The sequence below is a fragment of the Hetaerina americana genome, unplaced genomic scaffold, assembly GCF_022747635.1.
Source record: "Hetaerina americana unplaced genomic scaffold, ioHetAmer1.1.p SCAF_7, whole genome shotgun sequence".
Classification (NCBI taxonomy): domain Eukaryota; kingdom Metazoa; phylum Arthropoda; class Insecta; order Odonata; family Calopterygidae; genus Hetaerina; species Hetaerina americana.
The window spans coordinates 21,897,391-21,922,272 of record NW_027287316.1 but is presented as its reverse complement, the minus strand read 5'-3'; the positions used below and the strand labels follow the sequence as shown (position 1 = coordinate 21,922,272).

Sequence of the window (24,882 nt, the reverse complement as noted above, 5' to 3'; positions counted from 1 at the left end):
AAAGTATCAGTGAGATAATATTATGATTAGACATAGCATTAGGAACTGCATGATTAATACACAGTTTCCCGGGAACAGATGCGGACTCTGACCAAAATTTAGTGCTGATAAAGTGTAGTGTCCATTTCAAAAAGATAAGGCAGGGAAAGTGGGTTAGGAAATGGAATGTAGAAGCATTAACTGGATAGACAAGGAAGTTGTATCAACAAGATGTAGAAATAATAATAAATGCTGGTAAAGAGATGAGTAGTATTGAAGAAAAATGAGAATGTATCAAGAAAGGGATATCAAAAGCTGCAAAAGAAACTATAGAAACCGTTAACTCAAAAAGGCCTAGGAAACCATGGATCACGGATGTGACGATTACAAAGATGGATGAGAGAAGAAAAAGGAAGAATATAAACATAGAGTTCAAAAAGGCAAAAGGCGTTCATAGAGGCAAAAGGAGATATAAAAAGTTAAATAATAAATTGAGTCTGGCAACAAATAAGGCAAAAGAACCATGGTGGAAGACATAGTATGAGGATATGGAAAATTTCCAGAGAAAGAGTGTAATTGGTTTGCTATACAAGAAGATTAAAATACTTTCAGGAAGTAAAATGGGAAGATCTGTGCTCACAGTTGGAGATGACTTGGGCCAGATAATAGTTGGCACAGAAAAGCTCCAAGAGAGATGGAAGGTATATATAGAAGAACTGTATGGTAAAGAGCTTAGGCCAAGAAGTTTAGATGTAGAAAGAGAACATGGCATAGATGAAGATAGCTTAGATCCAGGCATACTCAACGAAGAGATAGAAAGAGCATTAAGAGAGTTGAAATCTAATGAGGCCGTGGAGGTGGACAACATTCCTACAGGACTTCTGAAATGTTTAGAAAAATGTAGGAGAAAGAGTCTAAATGGACTGATTTGTTTTATCTGTGAGGAAGGAATCTGGTTGGAAGACTTCGTGAAATCAGTGTTAGTTCCTATTCAAAATAAGGTAAAGGCTACATCATGCGAGGACAGTATAAAATAAGTTTGGTTTCCCCACACATTTAAAGTGGTTCTCAGGATCATCAACCAAAGAATGCAGAGCACGAAAAATGATAACTTAGGGGATGATCAGTTTGGGATCAGGAAGGGGAGGGGCATGCATGATGCCTATGCAGTAATGAGGGCACTAATAAAGAGGAACATGGAATACAATCAGGATATATTTGCCTATTTCATGGATTTCAAAATGTATTTGAGTGAGTGCATTGGGACAAGCTAAAGTATATACTTGTATTGCAGAAATAGGAATAAATTCAAAATATATAAGACTAATCTGCAACCTGTATATGTCTCAGACTACTCAGATGTGTGTGGGTGATGGAAAGTCCAGATGGACAGCATTAGGAAGAAGCATATCAGTTATCACCTGTGCTCTTAAATGTATAAGTGAATGAAATAAATAAAGACACATGGAAAGAACTGGAGATAGGAGTGAAAGTTGGTTGGGAATCCATGACATAAATTAGGTTTACTGATGATCAAGCTTTATTTTTTATGTCAGTGAAAGGAGTTCAAGCATTGCTGAGTACATTGGAAGTTCACTAGATATGGGATGAGAATAAATGTAAATAAATTAAAGATTATGCAATATTCCGGAGAGAGAAAGACTAAGTTAAACATTGAAATGGGAGAGAAAACACTAGAACAGGTGAAACAGTTTATGTTATTCGAAAGTGTATCGGACTAAAATAGTCAAAGTAGCAGGGGCATAAAGAGAAGAATTGCATGAGGCAAATAAGCTTTCACCAGGAGGAGAGAATTAATGACAGGGGTGTTGAGTAAGGATGTTAAGAAATGGCTCGTTAAAACTTTGACATGGAGCTCAGTCATTTAAGGTATAGAAAATTAGTCATTGAAGCAGGATGAAAGGCATTCATTGGAGGCTTTTGAGATGCTTGCTGTTTGAGTGTGGGAAAGGTTGGCCAATGTGAAATGGACAGAAAGAAAACCAAATAAGAAAGTGCTGGGTTTGCTGAGGGAGAAGCAATTCTTGGTAAAAATCCAAAGGAGACAGGAAAAAGTTTTGGGAAGCATATTGATTGACAGTGGGATGTTGAAGACTGATAGAGGCAAGCAAGGAAGGGGCAGGAATAGCATAGGGATGTTGGGCAGAATGAAGGGAGGAAAGAAGTATATGAAGGCTTATACAGAGAAGAATGTTGGGTTGTGTTGTGTTAAGAGAAGCAAGAAAGTTAATTGTTCATTTGCGTCCATCCAAAACCTGCCTTGACCAATAAATTACTTATAAATAAAATAATAAGTTATTCTAAAGACATTACCTCAATGCTAATTATATTTGAAATTTCTAGATCCTGGGATGCCTGGATCTGACTGCTCAACCGATGAAAAATGCAGCGAAGAATTACACACAGTTTGTGATTCTATGTCCAAAACATGCAAATGTACCCATGGATATATCTATTATGAAAACAAATGTGTGCTAAGTGAGTTTTTAAAATTAAAATTATTATCATCATCATAAATCTGTACATTGAGTATGTCATAAAACTGTGTTTCACAATCCTTCCTGTGCCTTCTGCAGTAGTTTCAAAAATATAAATTTACAAACTATATTCAGATTAACATCAGCGATTATTCAACAGATTTTGCACAGATTTATATTTACTCCAACTTAAAAAGAGTATCGTACTCTTTTACATCAGGAATTTCACACTCTTTTTAATTAATTATATATTTTATTACACTATGACCTGATGGAAGGGCTTCTGTGTTTTGGTGACCACTAGAGATGTACTGAGATGGGGCAATGCTATTTTATCTCATCAGTTCCCTTCCCATACTTCATGAATCTTCTATTCCTCAGTAAGGCAGCCAAAAAGGCATCTGACCCTAGAGTGGTGGTCATTGGAGTGAATGTGTCACATAAAAATATTATTGAGGAGGGCAATGAGAAACCAGGGCAATTATTTGCTGCAAGCATAGAGATGAGTAATGATGCTAAGGAAAGACTTATTTGAACAGAAGGTATGGAGTATAGTTTTGGATGGTGTGGAAAAATGATTGTTGAAACATAAATTGGCATAGATAGGAGGCTTTAGAAATAGTGGATTAAAGAATGATCAAAAGGCTGACTGAAACCAGCAGGAAAGAGAACATATGAGGAAGTCCTAGGCATGGTGGGAGTGGAGGGGGGATTGTTGGGAGAAATTATAAGGTGGCAGGAAAGATGATTGCAGAACTTTTGAATTGGGAATGGCATGTCAAAGACTGTAATAGAGGGGAAAACATTGGTTAAACAATGCGAGGAGGCAGGGCATATGCTGTATTGGAGAGGGGCTTAAGGTAGTCTGGTTACATATGGATGTTAGGTCTGGTAATGTGGGGGAGGCAAGGGAATTATCATTGCACCATTTTGTGGACTGTATTAATCCAAAACCAACTCTAATGTAATAGCTGGTTACCATTAATAATGATAATATTTTATTATATATGCAACTCTGATGATTACAAAGATGGATGAGCGGCGAAAATGGAAGAATAAAAATACAGAATTAGGCAAAATGAAGTACAAGGAATTGAATAATAAATTGAGGCGGGCAACAAATAAGGCAAAAGACGCATGGTGGAAGACGCAGTGCGAGGATATGGAAAGTCTCCAGAGGAAGGGTGAAATCGGTGCGCTGTACAGCAAAGTTAAATCGTTATCGGGAAGTAAGAAAGGAAGAGCTATGCTAACAGTTAGAGATAAGGCAGGTAAGGTAATAGTTGACGCAGGAAAGATCCAAGAGAGATGGAAGGAGTATATAGAAGAACTGTATAGTAAAGAACTCAGACCAACAAAGTTAGACATTGAAAAAGAATATGACGTAGAGGAAGACAGCTTAGGTTTAGGCATACTAGACAATGAGATAGAAAGGGCATTAAGGGAGATGAAACTAAATAAGGCCCCTAAGTAACAAATGATTACTTAGGGGATGATCAGTTTGGGTTTAGGAAGGGGAGAGGTACGTGTGATGCCATTGCAGTAATGAGATTATTAATCGAGAGGAATATAGAACACAACCAGGAACACAACCTTCTTTGCCTGTTTCGTAGATTTCGAAAAAGCGTTTGATAGAGTGAATTGGGAAAAACTAATGAGTATATTGCAGAAAATAGGAATAGATTGGAGGGAAAGGAGGCTAATCCGCAACCTGTACATGTCTCAGACTGCCCAGGTGCGGGTGGGAAACGGGGAGTCAGGATGGGCAGTGTTAGGAAGGGGTGTAAGGCAGGGTTGCCCATTATCACCGTTGCTGTTCAACCTGTATGCAGAGGAAATGATCAAAGAGGCATGGGAAGAACTAGAGGTAGGAATGAAAGTGGGCGGGGAATTCGTAAAATCAGTTAGGTTTGCTGATGACCAAGCTTTAGTTTGTCAGTCAGCCAAGGGGCTGCAAGCATTGCTGAGTGAATTGGAAATTCAGTGCGACAGGTATGGGATGAGAATCAACATTATGAAAACAAAGGTTATGCGATTTTCTAGAAAGAAAAAGGGCAAGCTTAACATTAAAATAGGAGGGCAAAAACTAGAGCAGGTAGAACAGTTTACGTATCTCGGTAGTGTTTTGGACCAACACGGTCAAAGTAGTAGGGACGTAAGGAAAGGAATTGCGCTAGGCAAAGAGGCTTTCACAAGGAGGAGGGAGTTGATGACGGGGACTTTGAGTAAGGATGTTAAGAAAAGACTCGTAAAAACTTTGATATGGAGTGTAGCTATGTACGGCGCGGAAACGTGGTCATTGAAGCAGGAGGATAGACGTAGATTGGAGGCTTTTGAAATGTGGGTGTGGAGAAGAATGGAGAAGGTGAAATGGACAGAGAAGAAAACAAATGAGGAAGTACTTGGTATGGTGGGCGAAGAGAGGGGTTTGTTGGGAGCAATCATATGGAGGCAGGAAAAGTGGATGAAGGGGGTGTTGACCGGCAGTGGGATGTTGAAGACTGTGATAGAGGGTAGAATGTTGGGCAAAAGAGGAAAGGGAAGGAACAGGATAGGGATGTTGGACGGGATGAAGGGCGGAAGAAAGTACTCAGAGATGAAGAGGGACCTGGTGTAGAGTAGAATTTAGGGTTGTGTTTTGTTAGTAGTCACAAAATATTTGTTTGGTAATTGTGTCCATCGAAAAACCTACCTTAACCGGTAGATTACCTTAAAAAAAAAAAAAATGCAACTCTGATATTTTCATATCCATATAAAGCAGTTCTGTAAGTGTATTTCATCATATTGGTCTGTCTGTGCAACATATTCCTATTACTTATCTAATGAAAAATTATACCTGAATACACTCGCTAAAACTAGACCTATTATGATTGAATATATCAGTTAATACAATAGCAAATTTCACAATGATCAAAATTTGCTCTGGAATCTTTCTCGTAAAGAAAAACTCTAATTAACAGTTAATAATATCTTTCCTATATACATTAATGTAATAAATGATAATGCATTCCATGGCAAAAGAAACAGGTAATTAAGTACAAGGTTTATTCAAAGAACATTATACATACATACACACACACACACACACACACACACACACACACACACACACATACATATATATATATATATATATATATATATATATATATATATATATATATATATATATATATATATATATATATATATATATATATATAATGATTATGCATCACCCCAAGAACTATATGAGTGCTAAATATTCTGCCAAAGATGTAAAATATATTATAATACTAGGCCTGTCCCATAAATTCATGAACTGAGGCCATAGAAACTTTATTTTGTCAATATGATGCCTTTGAAGTCCATACCTGCATTTCATAAACCCCTAATCTTTGCCTATCATCCTCCTTCATTGACCATGTTTCCATACGTAACTATCCTCCATATCAAAGTTTTAACAATTCCTTTCTGGACATTCTTACTCAACATCACTGTCAAACTCAATCCTGGTGTAAGCTTCTTTGCCTAATGCTTTTCTTCTCCTTAAACCACTACTACTTTGACCATTTTGGTCCAATACACTAATGAGATACGTAAACTGTTCCACCTGCCCTAGTTTTTGCCCTGAAAGAGTTTCTGACCCAAATACATACAGTCAGCCCTTAACTTCATGTGGCAATCTTGATCAACCTCCCTCAACACACTTCCTAAAGAGCTGAATTGTTCCACCTGTTCTCGTATACATGTATTCAAACATGAATGATTGTCATAGTCTTTTCGATTCTCGATAGTCTTATTAGCTTTCTTATGAGTAATCATTAACCGATACTTATTACACTGACTCTGCCACATGCTGAGTAATAATTGTTACTCTTTGGCTGGCTGTTTTATAAACACTTGATCATCCACAAATTTAGCTGGGTTGAAGAGTCCTATACCAACTCACATAAACATAAAACAATATTGCATAAAACAAAAAAATTCAGATTCACTTCCTCAGTGTCTTAATCAATCATAAAATACATGCTAAGAATAATTCAAAATAAACAAAAATAATTTGCCTGGATTCATAATGAGTATTAGATAAATTTTAGGGTGGAATGCATTCATGTTGTCAATAGCAAAAAATAATAAATGCAAGCTATAAGCCAGAATAATGCAATTAGGCTGAAAAAATTTCACTATAAAAAAATTAAAGTTTCTCTAAAATATTTGACAAAATATTGTTCTTTTAATTTTTTAGGTGCTGATTTTCCAAATCTGACTCCTCGACTAATTGCAAATGCAGCTAAAGTCTACTCACGGAAGGCAACATCTTTACTAAAACGAGCAAACTTGCAGATGGATAAATACCATTCTAACCTGCATAAAAATTGAGTTATCAATATTACAATTTTAGATGTAAGCAACATTCAGTACATGCTATTTTTTTCATGGTTTTCCTACTGTACTTCTGCAGTAATAAATAATTAATCATTGTCTGAACTATTCCGTTCCAACCAATTTTCTGCAATGTTAACTCTTCCTAAACTTCAGAGGAGTATCAATCTCTTTAAGTCCAGGACTTTATGCACAGTAATTAACTAATTACACATTTAATTGAGCATGCATGCTATTTCATTAAACCTTCAATCAAAATTGTCCTTAGGAATTTCAGGAAAATTACATAAATTCTATACCAGTATATCAATCTTTCAGAACCTCAGTCACTCCCTCTTTGAAGTTCTCCAAGCACAAGTCTTTGTTCCTTCCCCTTGCTTGATTAAGACTTCTTCTTCTGTCTTTCTTATATTTTGTTCATATTATCTTCATTCTTTGTCATCCCAAAAATCCTAATCTTAGGTTATTCTTTTGTAAAAATGACAGTTTCGGAGCCATTGAAAACTATGCCCTGTTAGAATTTTTACTGGACTTTTTTTACACCATTATGTAAGGTCAGTGTCACCAACTTATGGCTTTTTGTGTTTCCTTAACTAATGGAATTCCTTATTTTTTTCCCTATTTTCTCTGCCCAGCCTCCTCCAAAACACTTTCTAAAAAGCTCCATTTATTATAGACCTCTTCTGGCCTAGTCACAAACACAGGTATGTACTTTACTACTTCTATTACTGGTGTATTAGATTGTATTGACCCTCGCCGGTCTCAAGCACTCACACACACACACAGCTTTTGAGACTGTCAATAAAATAAAAGCAAATTAATCATGCACTCTCTATTTTGGATATACTATCAGACACACACAGAGGACTTACGAGAGATTTCTCCCTACACCAGCAGCCCACCAATCACATGTGATTAAATAAATAAACCACGCACTCTTTAGCTTGGATATACTAAATAGTATTGACGGACAAGAGTCAATGCTATCCAGTACACCTCAGCTACAGTGTATTTTGTCATTGTACATTGGTTAATCGTTTTTCAGGTTTAACTTTGTGGAATTCCTTCATGATGAGGGTAAAAAAGAAACTTCTGCTTCTGCTGCGCATCATCGAAACCATGGTCGTGAAATATTAAATCTTTATTGTGAAAGTGTAAAGTTTCTTTTTTACCCTCATCAATACAGTTTATGATAATGAGTTCGAAATACTATAATTTCTCTGAGAAGTATCCTTTGCATTTCATCACTTTGACATGCGAGGGTAGAAATGACCTCTATATAAGATAAAAATATCCGGGGTAAGGGGACCGGTTCATTTCCCCACCCAGAATTCAGCTTCACACAAAGTTCTGATTACCAATTATTCAACCAATTATTCAAGTGACATAAGTGAGAAATAAAAATGAAGGCACTCTTACTCTAATGTGGCGATACAGAGCCAGGCCAAGCTGAGAGCGAGGTGGTAACCCACGCAGCCAAATAAAGTGAGAGAGAGACAATGTTAATAACAAAGATGAGAGACAGTTAATGTGGCCAAATTGAACCACTTTAGCTGCAGCGTGTAGAGCATATGCAAACTTCATTTGTTCTTTGCAATCTAAGCAAAACAAGAAGCAGATAGAGAAGTAGTGAAATTTTAATTAATGGAAACTTTAATTGCTACAATAGCTCTTGATATCATAAAAAATCAATAACTAAAGTGAACATTTGCAACATATTTGTTCACATTGGTGCATTAATGCAGATGATGTAACCAGGTTCTACCACAGAAGTTCCAAATATTTTGTATTCATTTGGTATTAATTACTTGTAATGACCTGCATATAAGACTTTTCTTCTCCCAAAGGCTTTCTCCCATTTCAAGACAATTCAAGGCATAAAATATCCCCAGTCCCCATTATTTGATGTGATTATAACCAATGAAGTTGCCCTGGAGAGAATTAAAGTTGATAATGAGTCAGCTAGAGCTTGACAGTTTAACATGGTCTTTCTAACAACAAAAATCCATTATAAAAAACTGGATGCATCATTATACTCAATGAAAAATATAAATTATGAAAATAATTAAATACACATAGAGCTAGTTTGTCAAAGTATGGTATAAAAATGGAACTCTCAGTAAATATATTTATTATATAATTTGCATGCTCCAACTTTGATACCAAGTCATTCCAATTTGAAATTTAAAAAATGAGAAGTAGTTGGCATGATGAAAACATCTACATTGGACTTATTCAAGGCCTGTAAAACACAGTCATTGCAAATGTGAAAAAATAATGAACCCCAAATATTAAATTAATTTCAAATAAAATATCTCCATAAACACACCCGAAGAAAGAAATGAAATGATACTCTATTTACAACAAAAATCAAATAGCATCATCACTATAAATTTAGACAGGTAGTCAATGGGACATCCATAACGTTTCATAAGTATTAATAAAAATTCCCCAAAACCCCCCTTCTTGCCAATCTCTTGTATTCACTGTATATCCTACATTGTCAAAGATTGTGCATCTGGTTAAAATTAATGTGAACCATGGGCTTTGCTTTTAATTATTTATTCGTTAGCCAATAATGGACCCAAAACAAAATTTCGGGGAGATAAACCATTCACATGTTACCCGGATGCCAAATAGTTTCTGTAGCAACTAATATTTTAAAAGTATAAAAGAAATAAAAAGATTTTTCTCAAAAATCCAATTTAAATATCATACCACATTGTAAATTATCCTTTTTATCCCACAATATATTCTCTGTTTCATTCAACAAAAAATCTAGTGTCATGTATAAGATCACTCAACTGCTAGCAAAAATATGCCAACTAACAATTTTCTAATTTAGGGGAATCAATTGTTCACCTGTGCAACTAATTTTAATACTTTTCCAAAAAAATGTAGATTTTGAGAAGAGCAGTCTTATACCCATGTCAATACATTGTCTGTACAACTGAAGAATATTTTAATTAATATCTTCCATTTACAAAAGAATAAACATGCATTATTATACATGGATGCATATACCTTAATTTTTAATAAAAATGTAAATATTCAAATGCACTATTGATTACATATTATACTTTTATATTTACTAAAAATATAGCATTCATTAAATGCTTACTTGTTCATTCTGCACATTGACATAAATAAATAATTCTTTGAATAAAAAGAAAACTTTGGAAGCATTCCGCCTTCACGAATACATTGAGTGGTAAACATACTTCTTCACAAAATTTCTCTTTATAATATATCATCAAATGAAAGGATGGCCTTGCTATGGAATGGACTTTAGTTGAACCAACGCACACAAAAGTATCCAAAAACTGAACCAAAGCCAATCTCACCACCACAGACTCTTGAACTGCCTTTTATTATTAATACAATTTAGGGAATTGCATGGACTATTGTGATTCATTACGACAGAATAGGAGCCAAAGAAATATTATTTCATCCACAACTGACTAGACCATTATTATTAATTGAATTCGAAAGGAGCTTACTTGTAGCCGAGTGCTTGGTTTCTGTATGAAAGACGGCAAAGGTGCATGTTGCAGCCCTCTGGCACTAAGTCCCTACGCACCATTTTCAAAATCGCGCTCGCATGATTAATGTACTGCACTTGTATAATAAATGTACAATATTTTTAAAAAACAAATAAATGGTATTAATATTTTCAAGTTAATAAAGTAAAACTATAACCATTCAAGGGCAAAGTAACGAGTAAATAAATCCTGTTTTATACCAGGCATGCAGAACAAATACAGGTATATTCAGACTTTCTTACATTTGAGGGTAAAAAATGACAGAAACTTTACACTTCCACTCACTTTTAATTTCCTACGACCATGGTTTTGATGCTGCGCAGATGCGCCCCTCTCGTACCTCACGATGATTTTATTGTTATTTCAGGGGGTAATACCAGTTAATTCCTATTCCTCTCACAGATAAGATTAAAAATAGCAGGATAGCAGATTTTTGTTTTCAAACTGGATACAAAAGCCCGATGGATTTCGTTATCAGTATGGGGACAGGTGATGCTACTGGAAGATTCACACTAGGGACACATTCAGGTGTTCACAGCAGCCATATGTGGGTTTTGCGACAATATTGAAAAAAATGCCCATGAAACTGTTCTCAATAATTTTTAAAGGTTTAACTTTACTGACTTGTCACCTAGTTACCGCATCAACAAAGGTTACTGATCCGCATTGCAGACCAAAATGCATGATTATATCGCCAATACCTCTCGTACCTCACGATGATTTTATTGTTATTTCAAGGGGTAATACCAGTTAATTCCTATTCCTCTCATACATAGGATTAAAAATAGCAGGATAGCAGATTTTGGTTTTCAAATTTGTTTTGGTTACCAATGCCCGACGGATTTCGTCAGCAGCATGGGGGCAGGTGTCTACCGGAAGATGTCTACTAACGAGCGGAAACAATTACATAGAAGAAAGGAAACTTAATTGACTCTGGGGCATGGTTTTATAAATGGTTTTGAGACACTCAGAGCAATGGAGGTAACTATTGAAATCCATAATAAAAAAAGGGATAACCTCATCGAAAGTAGTTTTAGACGAACCTCATGAAGATGGTCAAGGTTCAAAAGGCAACAATTACGGATGAAGAGATTATTTAAGTTCAATTCTTAATGTAGTCACAGGTCTTATTTTTCAATACTCTTTGGCAGATTGTTTTGCATAACTGGCACTGAGTGACGAGGTCCTTTCTTCAATTGAGTGAATGGTTGATGTCTCAGGTGCACTTCCTCCTTTCCACGTCGTGTCACGTGAATGTGAACAGTGGAATTAGATGAAAACAAACATACCAATCTTTGTTACCATGGTAGGGAAGAAATGATGGATGTGCGCGCTTGCCAGAATCGTTATTATGCCATGCACTTATGTAATAAATTCAAAGAAAACTATAAAAATATTCAGGTTCATACCACTTACTGAGGAAGTATAGTAGCCAACACATTTATTTTACCGAGTTCCTGATGAAATTTTCCTTACAGCAATTTATCGCCCATTTAATTGGAACATGCAAATTATTTTACGGGTCCCAAGGCATTAGCATCATCATTGGGCTCATTAACTTACATGTGTGCCACGGCATATATTTGTATAGTCATGCACCAACAATGAGACCCAAGTCTGGATCCATTGAATCGATGGCTGGTTTAATAACGCGCGCGCATTTCTGGAGGGGCACGCAATTACATTGTCGGTTGGTGGTCTTTGAGGCAGCTGTACGTATACTCAAGGTTTCGGCGAGGAAGGGAGCAGTTTAATGCAGGACTCCAGTTCGCTCCAGTGCAAAGCCATACGAAGATACGTGAAATGCGCACTTTCGGAATTGAAATGGGCTAACAATTCCCTCCGCCTCCTTTACTATCGTCCCAATTCGAATTCATTCTCTCTTGTGCGAAGTCTCCCGCTCAATAAACCCCCTAGCCTCCCCCGCCTCCTCCCCAGGTTCCCCCCCATACTTGCCGACGGGCATGTGGTCTCGTCAGTTGGCTTTGAGAGACAGGATGAGACAACCGATCGAAGCGAATGGACTTACCGCTATCCTGGAGTTCGTGGAACCCGCGAGGGCATAACGTAGAACTACTCTGGAGAAGACTAAGAAGTCGAAATTACGGACAGCTCTATATCATTGGTGAGTGGCGATTTCATGCAAACGTAGAGTGTTGGATTAGGCTTCCTCATCAACGTGTTCAGTGTATCAAGTTTCTAATTGTCTGGTTTCGATTATCTTTATTTTAGGGTAATTTTCCAAAATTGACGGCTGCGTGTTGGTAGGTATTTAGTGAGCCAACGAAAACTATTTTGAAATGTGCTTTCTCTTGCTGGCATCCATTTATACATACGTACACTGAAAAAAGGGTTGAAGTAAATCCGATCTTCAGCTTGGCTCAATTTTCGTTGGTTACTGTCATGGGATGTATTAATGAAGGTCACGTAAATGTCATCACTGCGGATCGGAATGTTGCGGTGGGTAACGCACTGGCTTCCCACCCAGAGGGTTCTAGTTTGAATCCTAGAGACGGTACACATTTTTCAGTGGTGTCTCGATCCCTACGATGAAGGTACTTTGTGGAGAGCACTTTGAGTGAGTATACCGTCCGTCGTCTGGGACGTTAAACCGCGGACCCCTTGGCGCCTTTAGTCAGGTTTCTCTTCCCCTTCCTCATCCACCCCTAATGGCACTAATGACCTCTGCTTTCAGCCACCTCCCCTAAAATTACAAATGTTATCGATCAACGGCAATACTGAGGTTGCAATCACAGCCGCGGTAGCTTCCAATTCTTGTGTGCACACCCATTGAAATTTCGATTTGCGACGCCCAATTCTTCGTCGTTATAGATGCTCCAAAATTTATAATCTGATTAGCTTGTGGATTCAACCTGAATTTTGTCCTTAATTCCTTCGTACGCGACAGTGGCACCCTAATTAGTATCGCGCTCGCCATCCAAACACAGAGGCTGTGCGCTCAAATCTAGCGTCGGGTTTTGCGAGCGACTCGAATGTATTTCCCAGGAATCCTCGTACGGGAAACAAAGAAACCGTCCCGGCGCGTTGGAGCTCGGTGAAATTAGCCACCAATACCTTAATTTTGTCAGTCTTAAAAGAATACTCTTTTGAAATTGATTTATCTGCAGATATGCTTCAGATGAGTTCACTCATAGGCTGATTATTTCAAGCTTCCCCCGTGACTTCATCTCAGACCTTTCGCAGGAAAATCACTGGAAAAAACTTCCACCTGCTGCCGAGAGGAGAAAATATGGGTAAAATAAAGGTTGCTCTGGCTCTACTGAGACAATTTGCGAAATATTTTAACTCACTTCCCAAGTATTATAAGTAAGATGATGAATTATTTATATTTGGTCTTAGCAAGTAGAAATGGTGTGAACGTTGACACTGTAATAGTCGAGAATAAAAGATAAATATGTACTTACCACAAAACTTAACATTTGCGACAACTGGTTTCAATGCAAAGTCGTAATCCGTGGGTTCCTTAAGATGACGCCCGTGTTGAAACTAGATGTTGCAAATAAAAGTTTTGTGGGAAATACATCGCATTCTCCTTTCCTTGAAAATTAAATTTCAATGCAATAAAGCCTGATTTTGAGTGTGTTAAAGGGGAGAACGTTAGTCGTGACAGGTGACTGTAGGAATATACAGGGGATGTTGGGTGAAATGAAGGGAGGTGGAATGAATGTAGAAGGGAAGGATTTATTGTAGTGTGTGGTTTGAGGTATTCTTATTTGACAAGGTTGAGAAGTGAAATGGCTGTATTTTAGTGTCTTTCCAATACCAACTTTAAAACTTTTATTTACCGATGGACTAATATATTATTTAAAGTTAGTTTTATTATTTAGTAATATTAGTAAATAGTATGTTTTACCTTTTATTGTGAAATAGTTCCCCTAATTAGAAATCATTCCACAATGATTTCTAATTGAACAAAATTTTAAATTTTCTTGCTTCTACAATGCTGGACCGATTTCTGATGGTTGCGAAAGATTTTGAGAGATCACTTCTTAAATATGTAGTATCTGCCAAATCAAGTGAATTTATACAGATTTTTTTGTATTCATGTCTCTAAGAAATATATGTTTTATGACAACTAAAGTGCAACTGCAGATTCAAATTAGCTTTTTTTGGACAGTAGAATGTTGTTGAAAACATCACATCTTTGGAAAAACAATCCAAAAATCAAACAAAGAAGCCCGATTTGTCCCAATCATCCCAACGATGCAGGATTGTTGATATCTTATTATTTATTCAATCAAGTCATTTTTTAAAGTTCATCATCAAATTAACATAATCTTATGATGGAAATTTATAATGCAATTATTTCTTCTGGGAGGTCTGGTAGTCAAGGGTTAAGATAATTCAGTTTAACTCTGGAAGGCCAGGTCTGATTCCTGGTGACTTAGGAGCTTCCAAGCTTCACCATAATTGTTTATTTTTAGGATGCTCACCATGCAAACCACTGGCAGCCCAAGGTAATGAATTGTCTCAACTCCATTCCTTAATTTTGGCATGATGCTCTGATATGGCAAACACCTTTGCAACCGAGTGCGAGGTATTCTGTCAAACTTCTTGATCCCCCATGCCTTAGGCCTTTGTGAGGTGAGCTGCACTTTCATTTTTATAAAAATCAACCTTTGTGCCGATCAATGTGTTCTCTCTTGTTTAATCATTTGTTTAGTTTGATTTTCATATTTGACTCTTTAAGTATTGTGGTTTTTTGTGGTACCATAGTACATAATAAGCTTATGCTGACTGGGATGTTATTTTCACCTAGGTTATCCAACAACATTATTTTACTCCTAGTTTGGCTTTGATATACCTCGCCTAGTAATAAGCTGAACTTTGTGTAACATTCACTGATCGACAGAGTAGTAATGGGGGCCAGTTCCCTTTCTTGCACCACTTTGTGGTTTCCCATTAAGATCTGGTACCTGAAAATTCTCAAGGCATGGATGAAGGGCTGAGGGTCTCAAGAGGCATTACTCTGAAACAAATCCAGGCCCCCTACTTAGTTTGTGGGTAATATAATCTAAAATAAGTTAAGTTAAACCAAATTAAAATAATTTCAGTGAAATCAGAATTAGCTTGAATTCCTCAACTTATTTTGACAAAATTATTTTTACCTACACTAAATGTCATGTCATGTCATTACCTTGAATAATTTTTCTAGGATATAAATAAATCATTATAAAAGCTAGTGAAAATTTAAATTACTCTAAATAATGTGAAAATGTCATTTTAAAGTTGCTCTTATCATTCTTTCTTCTTTTATTTGTATTGAAAAATTATTTTAATAAGAATCACCTTTTGCAAGATGGATTAATCAATAATATGTCAATTTTGGCCTAGATCCTTCTTATAAAATGCATTTTGACAAAATGTCAATAGATAAATAAATTAAATCACTAAAGGTTACTCAACTAAGTAAAGTTTTAACACTTTCATTTCAGGTGAAACCATCAAAGTCTCAGCATATTTATGTACTAGTTTTGCAACAAGCCGCAAGTCCTTGCATTTAATAGTACAATATTGCAAGAGGATATTGATTTCAGTCTCAATAAGAAATAATTTATACTTTCAATACCAAGGTTTTAAGTATACATGATTAATAAACTGTTCCGTTGAATATTGATGTTAATAATCTGTATTCTGAACTGCACGCTTTGATGTACACTATTTGGTTCCTGCATAAGTCTCCAGAGGTATTAAAACTCATGTACAAGGTGATCCCAGATGTACCTGACCTAACAAAGAAAACATGCATATTTTGTAAACAAATATTTTTTTTTCAACATAATCTCCTTGCTGCTCAGTTCACTTTTCCTAGTGAAGTTCAAACATTTTGATACCCTTTTTATAATATATGGGTCGCCATAGTCCAGGGGGTAGAGAGTTCGACTACTGACCGGAGGGTCACGGGGGCGATTCCTGGGCAAGTCTCAGGGGACCTGCCGCTCCACCCAAGCTAGGTTTTTTAACCGGCACAGGGTAGGAAACTGGCCCCCCTCTCCTGGTGTGTGAATTTCAACGGCCTCCGGGCTTAATACTAGGTGAACTCTACCATCACCTACCATACCGACCTTTGGGTTAATCACTGATTTTAGGGTTTTTACAATAAGAACTGTCTTGATCTTCAAAATAGCCATTAACTGCAGACATCACTTCTTCATGGTTGAAAATCTTTGACCACCGAGCCATTTTTTCAAGTTTGTGAACAGAAAATAATATGAGGGGTCTTGCAAATCTGGCAAATAGGGTGCATGAGGTAGAAATCCAAAGTATAGTCCATGAATTTTGACCATTGCAGTAATGGATTTGTGAGCTGGTGCATTGTTTTGATAAAACAACACATTTTTCTTAGCCAAATGCAGCTGCTTTTGCTTAATTTATTTACTCAAACGTTGCAATAAGTCTGCATAATACTTGCCATTGATGGTTTTTCTTTTTCATGATAGTCAAAGAAAATCATCCTGTGAGCATCCCGCAAAACCGTCACCATGACCTTGCCTGCAGATGAAATGGTTCTCACTTTCTTTGGAGCCAGTTATTCCTTTTGAATCAATTGTTTTGATTGTTCTTTTGTCTTGGGTGTTAAGTATTAGACCCATGTTTCCTCCGTGGTTATGAAACTGCAAAAAAATTGTGCTTTGTTGCTGTGAAACTTTGCTAAGAACTCAGTTGAAACATTTTAACAACAATGGTTTTCCTCGAGTGTGAGCACCCATCTTGCACACAGCTTTGTCATGTCCAAATTTTCGGTCAATATGCAATGTACGATACTTTGTGAAATGCCTACTATGTCTGCTAGATTGTGCATTTTCAGTCGACTATAATTCAGTAACACTGTGGATTATCTTCACTGTTTCTAGAGTGATCACCGCATTTGGTCAACCAATGCGATGCTTGTCTTGACAGCTTGTACGGCCTCGTTGACCCTCTGCTACCCAATATTTGACTGTTGTAAACAAAGGAGCAGACTCACCCAGAGTAGAATCCAGGTCAGCTTTTATATTGGTTGGGCTGAGGCCTTTCAAATATGAGTATTGTATCACATAACGATGACTGATTTTCTCCATTTTCACAAATTCACTGAAAACATTCATTATTGATGGTTGCCAAACAAATACTAAACAACGTGGCATCTTGAAACTTGAAACATATGCTTCATAATTTGCATCCTTTCCAATACAGTGATATTTTATGAGCAACCACCACCATCTCTAGGTCAGACCGGGTACTTATGGGATCACCCTTGTATCATTCTACTTTTTTCTCCAGGGGAATCATGTGTGCTGGGGATCATCTGAATGCATGTTATACAAAGTTATCTTCAACCATACAGGCCCTTGTTAACAATATTTAAATTTTCTTACCATTTCTCCTATGCAATATATGTTTGCCATGTGTGTCTTAATCATAAAAAATATCCCCATCTTTCATGCAAATAGCAATATTCACTTATATTCAACTAGAAATCATAACATCCAGAAAAGTTATCAGAAATCAGCAATTTTATATAAAACCAAAGGGTGTAATAATTTATCATGCAAATACCAAACTCATTGAAAATGAGTGATAAATTATTTGGTTTCAAATTGAAACTTTGGAAATACTTCCTAATGAGGTGTTATTTTTCATTGAATACATTTTTAATTAACCAATAATTTTAATGCTTATCTTTGCATTTCCAGGGTCTCCATCCAAGTTGGTAGTCTTTTGGTGATGACAGTTTTGCTGGCCATCTAACCCATATCTTCAGGTCAAAGGTATTTTTCAAAGCCATCTTATCCAAGACCAATAAATATCAATATGGCTGATGGATATCCATTGAATTGTGCATGGAGAAGAAATATCCAATCAGAGGGATAGTACTTTACTTCCAGTCCTATATAAAGTGGACAAGAAAGCTTTGAAAACTCCTGTGAAGAGTTGCTTCGGAGGAAATCCTCGCAGCACAGGCCAGACCGCCCTTCTCCACAATACGGAGACTTAATGAAATGGCCCCCACCACAGTCCCCCAAAAGCCTTATGTCAACTTTAACTACAGCAGCCCCAACTCACTCAGTTTGGAAGGGCAGCCTACTAACTTAGGACTCGGCTAGAACCACACTGTCGCTGCGTTTGCCATGGTCAAATGCACCCACGCTCATTGAAATCACTCCCACCCCTCTTATTATTTGCTCTCCCTCATGCGAAGCAATCAGATAGGTAAACAGGCCAACGTGAAAGGACTTCCACCCCAACAATTTATCCCCCCCACCCTCTTCACTCATTTTACCATTCCAATGCACTCATCGGCCAGATCATCTAGAGTGGGGATGAGTTGTTCCCCTCTTTCAGTCTTGTCTTTCAATCTCTCATCCTAACCATCCTCCCTCACATCCCCTCAGTGTCCCAGGTGGGCGTCATATTCTATCATTACACTGGTTTGCTCTCCGCCATTTCCCGCCCCCACATTTCCCAGCTCTTCATTCCCTCTATTCCTCCATCTTGCCTTCTTGCCTCCATAGCTTTCTTCTCTTCCTGACAGCCTTCCTTTTCTCAATCAGGGCATGAGTGTAGCTCTGTGGAATATTCTGCTCGTGGCCACAGAGGGAGGACGAGGAGTGAGGAAAGATTGAGCTTCTCCAGTGGGTCAATGGAATTACTGGATGCTGCGCTGCATATTCCAGGTGGGCTTGAATGAGTTTCACCAACTCTTGCCATCAATTTATATCTTAATAATTGATCCAAAGGGATATTTTGCAAGATGGCGATTATTGCTCAGTTCGTATCCCATGTGAAACTCTAGAATCCAGTGAATGGGAACATTCAAATCATATATCTATCTTATAATATCGTTTTCCTCAATTTATGAATGCCAAATAATACTCCTATTTTAATTTCACAATTCTCCATATATATTGACCAGGATTTCATTCCGGGGACCACTTAACAGAATGTAAAATTTTGGTTTTCTAGACTACCACGTCGCATCATTCTATTAGGAACATTAATATAATACGTACATCAAATTTTGGAGTAGTTACTTGGCAAGGAAAGATCCAGGTAGATAAGATGCTTATTCTTATCTCTTTTCATGTTCTGGAGTTAAAATTTATTCTAAGTGAAGATAATGACCCGTAGTCGAGCTATATTTGTTAATTAAAACTGATGCCACGAGATTATGACCTGGTAAAATATTTGTAACTTATAGCAATCTATACATAATACCAAATGTTCTAGAATGATTTTGCATTCTCAGTTCCTAACCAAATAACATGAATTCAACGAAGGAGATCAGGTTGGTGCTGCAGCTAGTGTATCAGCTTTCCATGCTGAGGGCCTGGGTTTGAATCACAGTGGTGGTAAAACTTTTAAAAGACATCCTGATCCCTATCTGGGTGCCATATGCTATGATGGAGTAGTCCATCCATTAAATGGGGTATTAAAATGCGTGACCCCTTGTCTTCTTTCCCTTATGGTAGACTAATGCTGACAATGGTGTCCTCTCCCCACCCCCATTCCCAGATTGATATTCTAGGGTTTTTATCTTTAACTTCTACCTGAAACATTGGTCAGGGAGATGAACTTTCTCTCTAATCCTTATGTTTGCTTTTCTTCAAATGATCAATGAGGCTTAAAATGAGATATTTCAGATATTTCTATCAGGTCTGAGATGTATCACATCCAGTGAGCTCATCTGTGCTAGTTGTTCAGCTTCTTTTTTCACGAGAACTCTGTCAGCCCAAATGTATGTACTGAGTGGGAGCTTGCACCATGGTGTGTACCATTCGAACATCCTTTAATTACTGTGTACAAAGTATTTTCAAATAATCATGCCATCTTCAGGTACATATGAGCACGCATAAACAAATGTGCCCACTACTACAGGAATGCATACAAATATGGATTCACGCACAAAATATAATTGGGAGAAGTCCAGTACTCCAATGCAACTAAGTATTTGGTGCAATGGATTAGTGTTGTGCCATCAGTGGGTACAACTCTAGTCTATTTTTAAAAGTACTTCGGACTAAGCAAAAATCAATGGCTATAATTAGAACATCCTCCTCTGTCTGCAAAATCAAAAGACTTCAACTAGTCCTCAATTCAATTACTGGGAGATATCTCCTATAAGATCTCCAATCACTTTGCCACTTCACTCAAAGCAGCCTTTACCCAGCCCTTAATCTCCTCAAATGCATAACTAATGGCAACAGTTAACAGCAATCACCTCCAAATGAGGCATTTATACTAAATTAAAATGCATTAGTTCAGCATCTGTCATGTCATCTTGGGAAAGATTTTATGGAAATAACTTAAATGAACAAATCATAGACTGTGATTTATCAAAATTGAATGAATTTTCATATTGTTTCATTTCATAGTAATTGAAAATAGTTTTACTGACAAACAATGTAATCAGCATGTAGGTGTTTCTCAAATTAATGATAAATTATGAAAATGAGTGATAAATTGTGGCTTCAAGTTGAAACTCTGGAATTTCCTTAAAATGAAGTGTTATTTTTCATTGAATAAATTTTTAAATAACCAATAATTTTAATGCTTATCTTTGCATTTCCAGGTTCTCCATCCGCATTGGTTGTCTTTTGGTGATGGCAGTTTTGCTGGCCATCTTACCCATGTCTTCAGGTCAAGGTATTTTTCAAAGCCATCTTGTCCAAGACCAATAAATATCAATATGGCTGATGGATATCCATTGAACAGTGCATGGAGAAGGACTATTCAATCAGAGCACAGTACTTTATTATTAACCTTATATTAAAACTGTCGTCACCAAAAGACAGCCAACACGAATAGATAACCCAGAAATGTAAAGGTAAGTAATTCAACGCCGTGGAAATCTTCGGACGAAGTAATTGTGATGCAAAGTTTTTATTGCATACTTTTAATATTTTATTACATACATACGTACAGGTATATGTACACTTTTTTAAGTATGTTCATTGTGCTGAAATGTATTTTGTAAATTTCTTTCTTAGAAGACTCCTATTCATACTTGATATGCATTTTTTGTGGACGATAAAAGTATTATTTGAGAACTCATTCCTTTAGTTACTGTATGTGCCATTTCTTTGCTTCATTCGTTTCTGTTTTTGAGGTAATTTGTGATTTCACCAAATGGTTAAAAAAATGTCTCCTATGAATGATGTTCATCGGTGATTGAGACATTCTGGTTTTGATGTTTGCTAGTGGTTTTCCTCCAGTCATAAGTCACTTCTGTCAAATTTTGATGTTTACTGGATGCCAGGTATTCCACCACACAAGTTTAACACCTACTTTCAATTTCATCCAAAGTATCAACTCTTTCCCTTCATTCTGCCCTTTAATCAAAAATGCCTTTAAATTATAAGCATTATTTTCTTAAATCAATGGACATCTGTTGATCCACCCTTAAAACATAAAACTAACTTACTTCCTTCTACCTCACATACCAGGCGTTCTCCCTTCTATCACACACATTTAATTTTTATTTCCTGTCAATATGCCCTGCAATAATTCCCACTTCCTTCAAATTATTGCCAACAAAAATTTCTCCCCCCTCCCCTACCATGCTGCAAACTTGTTTCAATTTCATTCCCATTTGATTTTTTTCACATTTCATAAGCTTCCAACATATGCTTATCCACTGGCATGAGCAACTGTTTTAAGTGATGGTATAACAACACCATTTGTTTAAATAAGCACTACTTTCTTCTGTTTGAGGATAAAGCAATGCAAATTTTATGATTGATAATTCCCTTGTTTACCCTCGCTGTTTTTCCACCTCTCTTGCCTTGGACTCACCCCACATACACTCTTCTACATAACCTAATTCTCAGATGCCAATCCTTTCATTCCTTGGTTCATATTTGGTCACCTTTTTAGGATATATAGCTCATGTGGAAGCAGTTACCAGCAGCAGCAACCACTGTTAAGCAGTGGTTGGATTTCCTTTAGAAAAAACTATGAAATTATCAATAAGCCTGTAAAAACATGTTGTGAACTTAGCCCCTGTGATTTTCCGTTAAATAAACATATTTGATACAGTAAAATATAAGTTGTTCAATGCTCCATTGTACCTGACCTCCCTTTTATTGAAAGGCAAGAGATTCCGTTGTTATTTTAACTTAATCTTTTAATTTCCACATTCATATAACAGTATTGAAATATATTTTCAAATCTTTGAAATATGAATTCTTTTAAAAAATCATTTGATCAATATGCACATACATGTTAATGCATTTTAGATTCAGATTTCTTACATAGTATTTAAGAGTGATGATTGGAAGTTGTCCATTTCAGCAAGCCATTCTTAACCATTGTTAATCACAGGTATATTCATTTGAAGGTGTTCTACCCATTAGTTTTAGACAAATTAATAAAATGTTGAAATCGAGTGAAGTAGCATCAGTTGATAATGAAATTATTTCCAAGGAATTGTCATGCATCTGTTTCACTAAAATACCATTTGTATGAAATTTTAATTAAAATAAAATTTTATTTTATTAAATACAATTTCCATTGAAGTTAAAGCTTAATATCTCCGATATTTCAATATGGTTATATGTATCGATTTAAAGTGTTTCTATTTTTTTTATTTTAAAGGTGAACCAATCTTTCAATCTTAACCAGTAAAGATTTCTTTAGCCCTTTTGAAGGTACCCATATGTACATTTTTGCTTAAAACATGCTAAAAGTAGTTAAAAAAACCAACTTAAAATTCCTGATCATATTTCAATTGTTTTCCCTCAGGGCTTCCATTGGATGCTTATGCTACGTGAGGAGGATGCTTATGCTAGGAGAGGAACATCCATGGCAATCAAGATTGATCAGCAAGCTTTCTCACCAAAGGAAACAGGGAACGAAGGTGTAATTTTCCTCGCCATTCCCAAGTTGGACAGTGCTGTCAGTATCTAAAGAGGTGCACTTCAAGTGGGTGTCAGCCGTAAATGAGGCCTCGGAATAAACTGGAACTCCTCCACAGCTAACTTCGTGGATAATGGCTGAGGGTATTTCAGTAAAATTTTTTGGTTAAAAAAGGACATTTGGAATACTTATGTAATTTCTAATACAGATGTATCTCAACAAATGTATTTATGAGTAATAAAGATGAACGAAAAAATGTGGTCTAATTTTTAAATATTTCCCTTTCTGAAACTTTTGTATAGCAAATTTTGCCTATAATGCAGTTTGAGAATAGAAAAGAGAAATAAAGGAATTAATTTAAAAAAATAATCCTTTAACTGAGGTGAACACTTCATAACAATGTTTATTTGAATTGCTACCAACTGTAAATGAATTTATTCTAATAATGGTAGTCTGAATATATTTACACCCGCTGCCATACATTCAGCAATGTCCGTTATTTGATAAGTTATGAATTAAAACAGATTTATGAGTATAACTTGAATGGAATGTTGGTATTCCCTGAAAATACATATTCGAAACAAATTGTTAACAAATTGATTGTTTAAAAGGCTATAAACCATGAAAAAGGCATTATTTCAATTAATTATCAGCATGAAATAGTTAAGTAGTAGCCTTACTATGTGTAAAAGTCTTATGTGTAGCATATGTAAAATATGAACAAAATGCCTTAATCCCTACGTTGGTAGCCGAAAATGTTGCTAAATTATAATAATTTTATCCTATCCTGCATAGCAATATTGTGTGCACTCTGAAAAAATGTTCTTTGGTTTTTAAGGTCTAATTCGTGATCAAAATAAACGTATGAGCTACATTTGCTCGCACCGGGTCAAATGCTCCACCATGCACCGAACTCAATAATTAGAGTTAATATGTCATGCGAAAAAGCATGGTATTGAATGTTTTCCAAGAACGGCTCTCGCTTCAAAAAAGAGTAGCTCCATCGACGGTCAACCGCTCACGAGCCGTCTCGGAGTACCATGAGGTGTCCTGGTGAGGTGCTAACTCCCCCGAGAAAATATTTACAAGTCCCGAGTACACCCAGCGAAAAATATTCTAAGTCCAGAGCCCCTCGCCAGGCGAGAGAGGCGTCGAGGCAGGCATATGCCTTGGATTCGTCAGGTGAGAGAGCCTTGCTGAGCTCGAGTTGATTTTGAGAAAAAAATCGGCTAAGTCCGTAGTTTTGCAGGAAAAATAATGGTTTTGAACCAACCTTTTCCAAGAAACCCAGTAGCCTGGGGGATAAGAGGCGGATTGCGGCGGCAAGACTATAGAGTATGTTACCACTATTTACTTTTACAGCCAAAATTTTTTTTTTTTTCAAAATATTTTGGATTCGCTAATATGCACAAAATTATCACCAGAGATTTTGACGGTAGGTTCAGGATGCCGCGGGAGAACAGGAAAACAATTAAATATTGAATATTTTTGTGGAAAGGGCTGCCATTTTTTGCCGGCCGGGCAGCGGGGCGCCGGAAAAAATGGCAGCCCTTTCCACAAAAATATTCAATATTTAATTGTTTTCCTGTTCTCCCGCGGCATCCTGAACCTACCGTCAAAATCTCTGATGACAATTAACG

At 36.6% G+C, this 24,882-nt stretch overlaps 1 long non-coding RNA gene across 3 annotated transcripts; it reads left to right on the top strand.

The window, feature by feature from the left end:
• The first annotated feature begins 13,348 nt into the window (after positions 1–13,348).
• LOC139696393 (uncharacterized) lies at positions 13,349–23,482 on the top strand. Of its 3 annotated transcripts, XR_011702617.1 has the most exons (6): positions 13,349–13,638; positions 14,830–14,989; positions 15,165–15,405; positions 18,082–18,156; positions 18,940–19,062; positions 23,129–23,482. It is a non-coding gene; the product is annotated as an uncharacterized lncRNA (long non-coding RNA). The 3 variants fall into 3 exon arrangements; XR_011702615.1 differs by having other exon boundaries at positions 18,082–19,062; XR_011702616.1 differs by lacking the exon at positions 15,165–15,405 and having other exon boundaries at positions 18,082–19,062.
• The last annotated feature ends 1,400 nt before the right edge of the window (positions 23,483–24,882 follow it).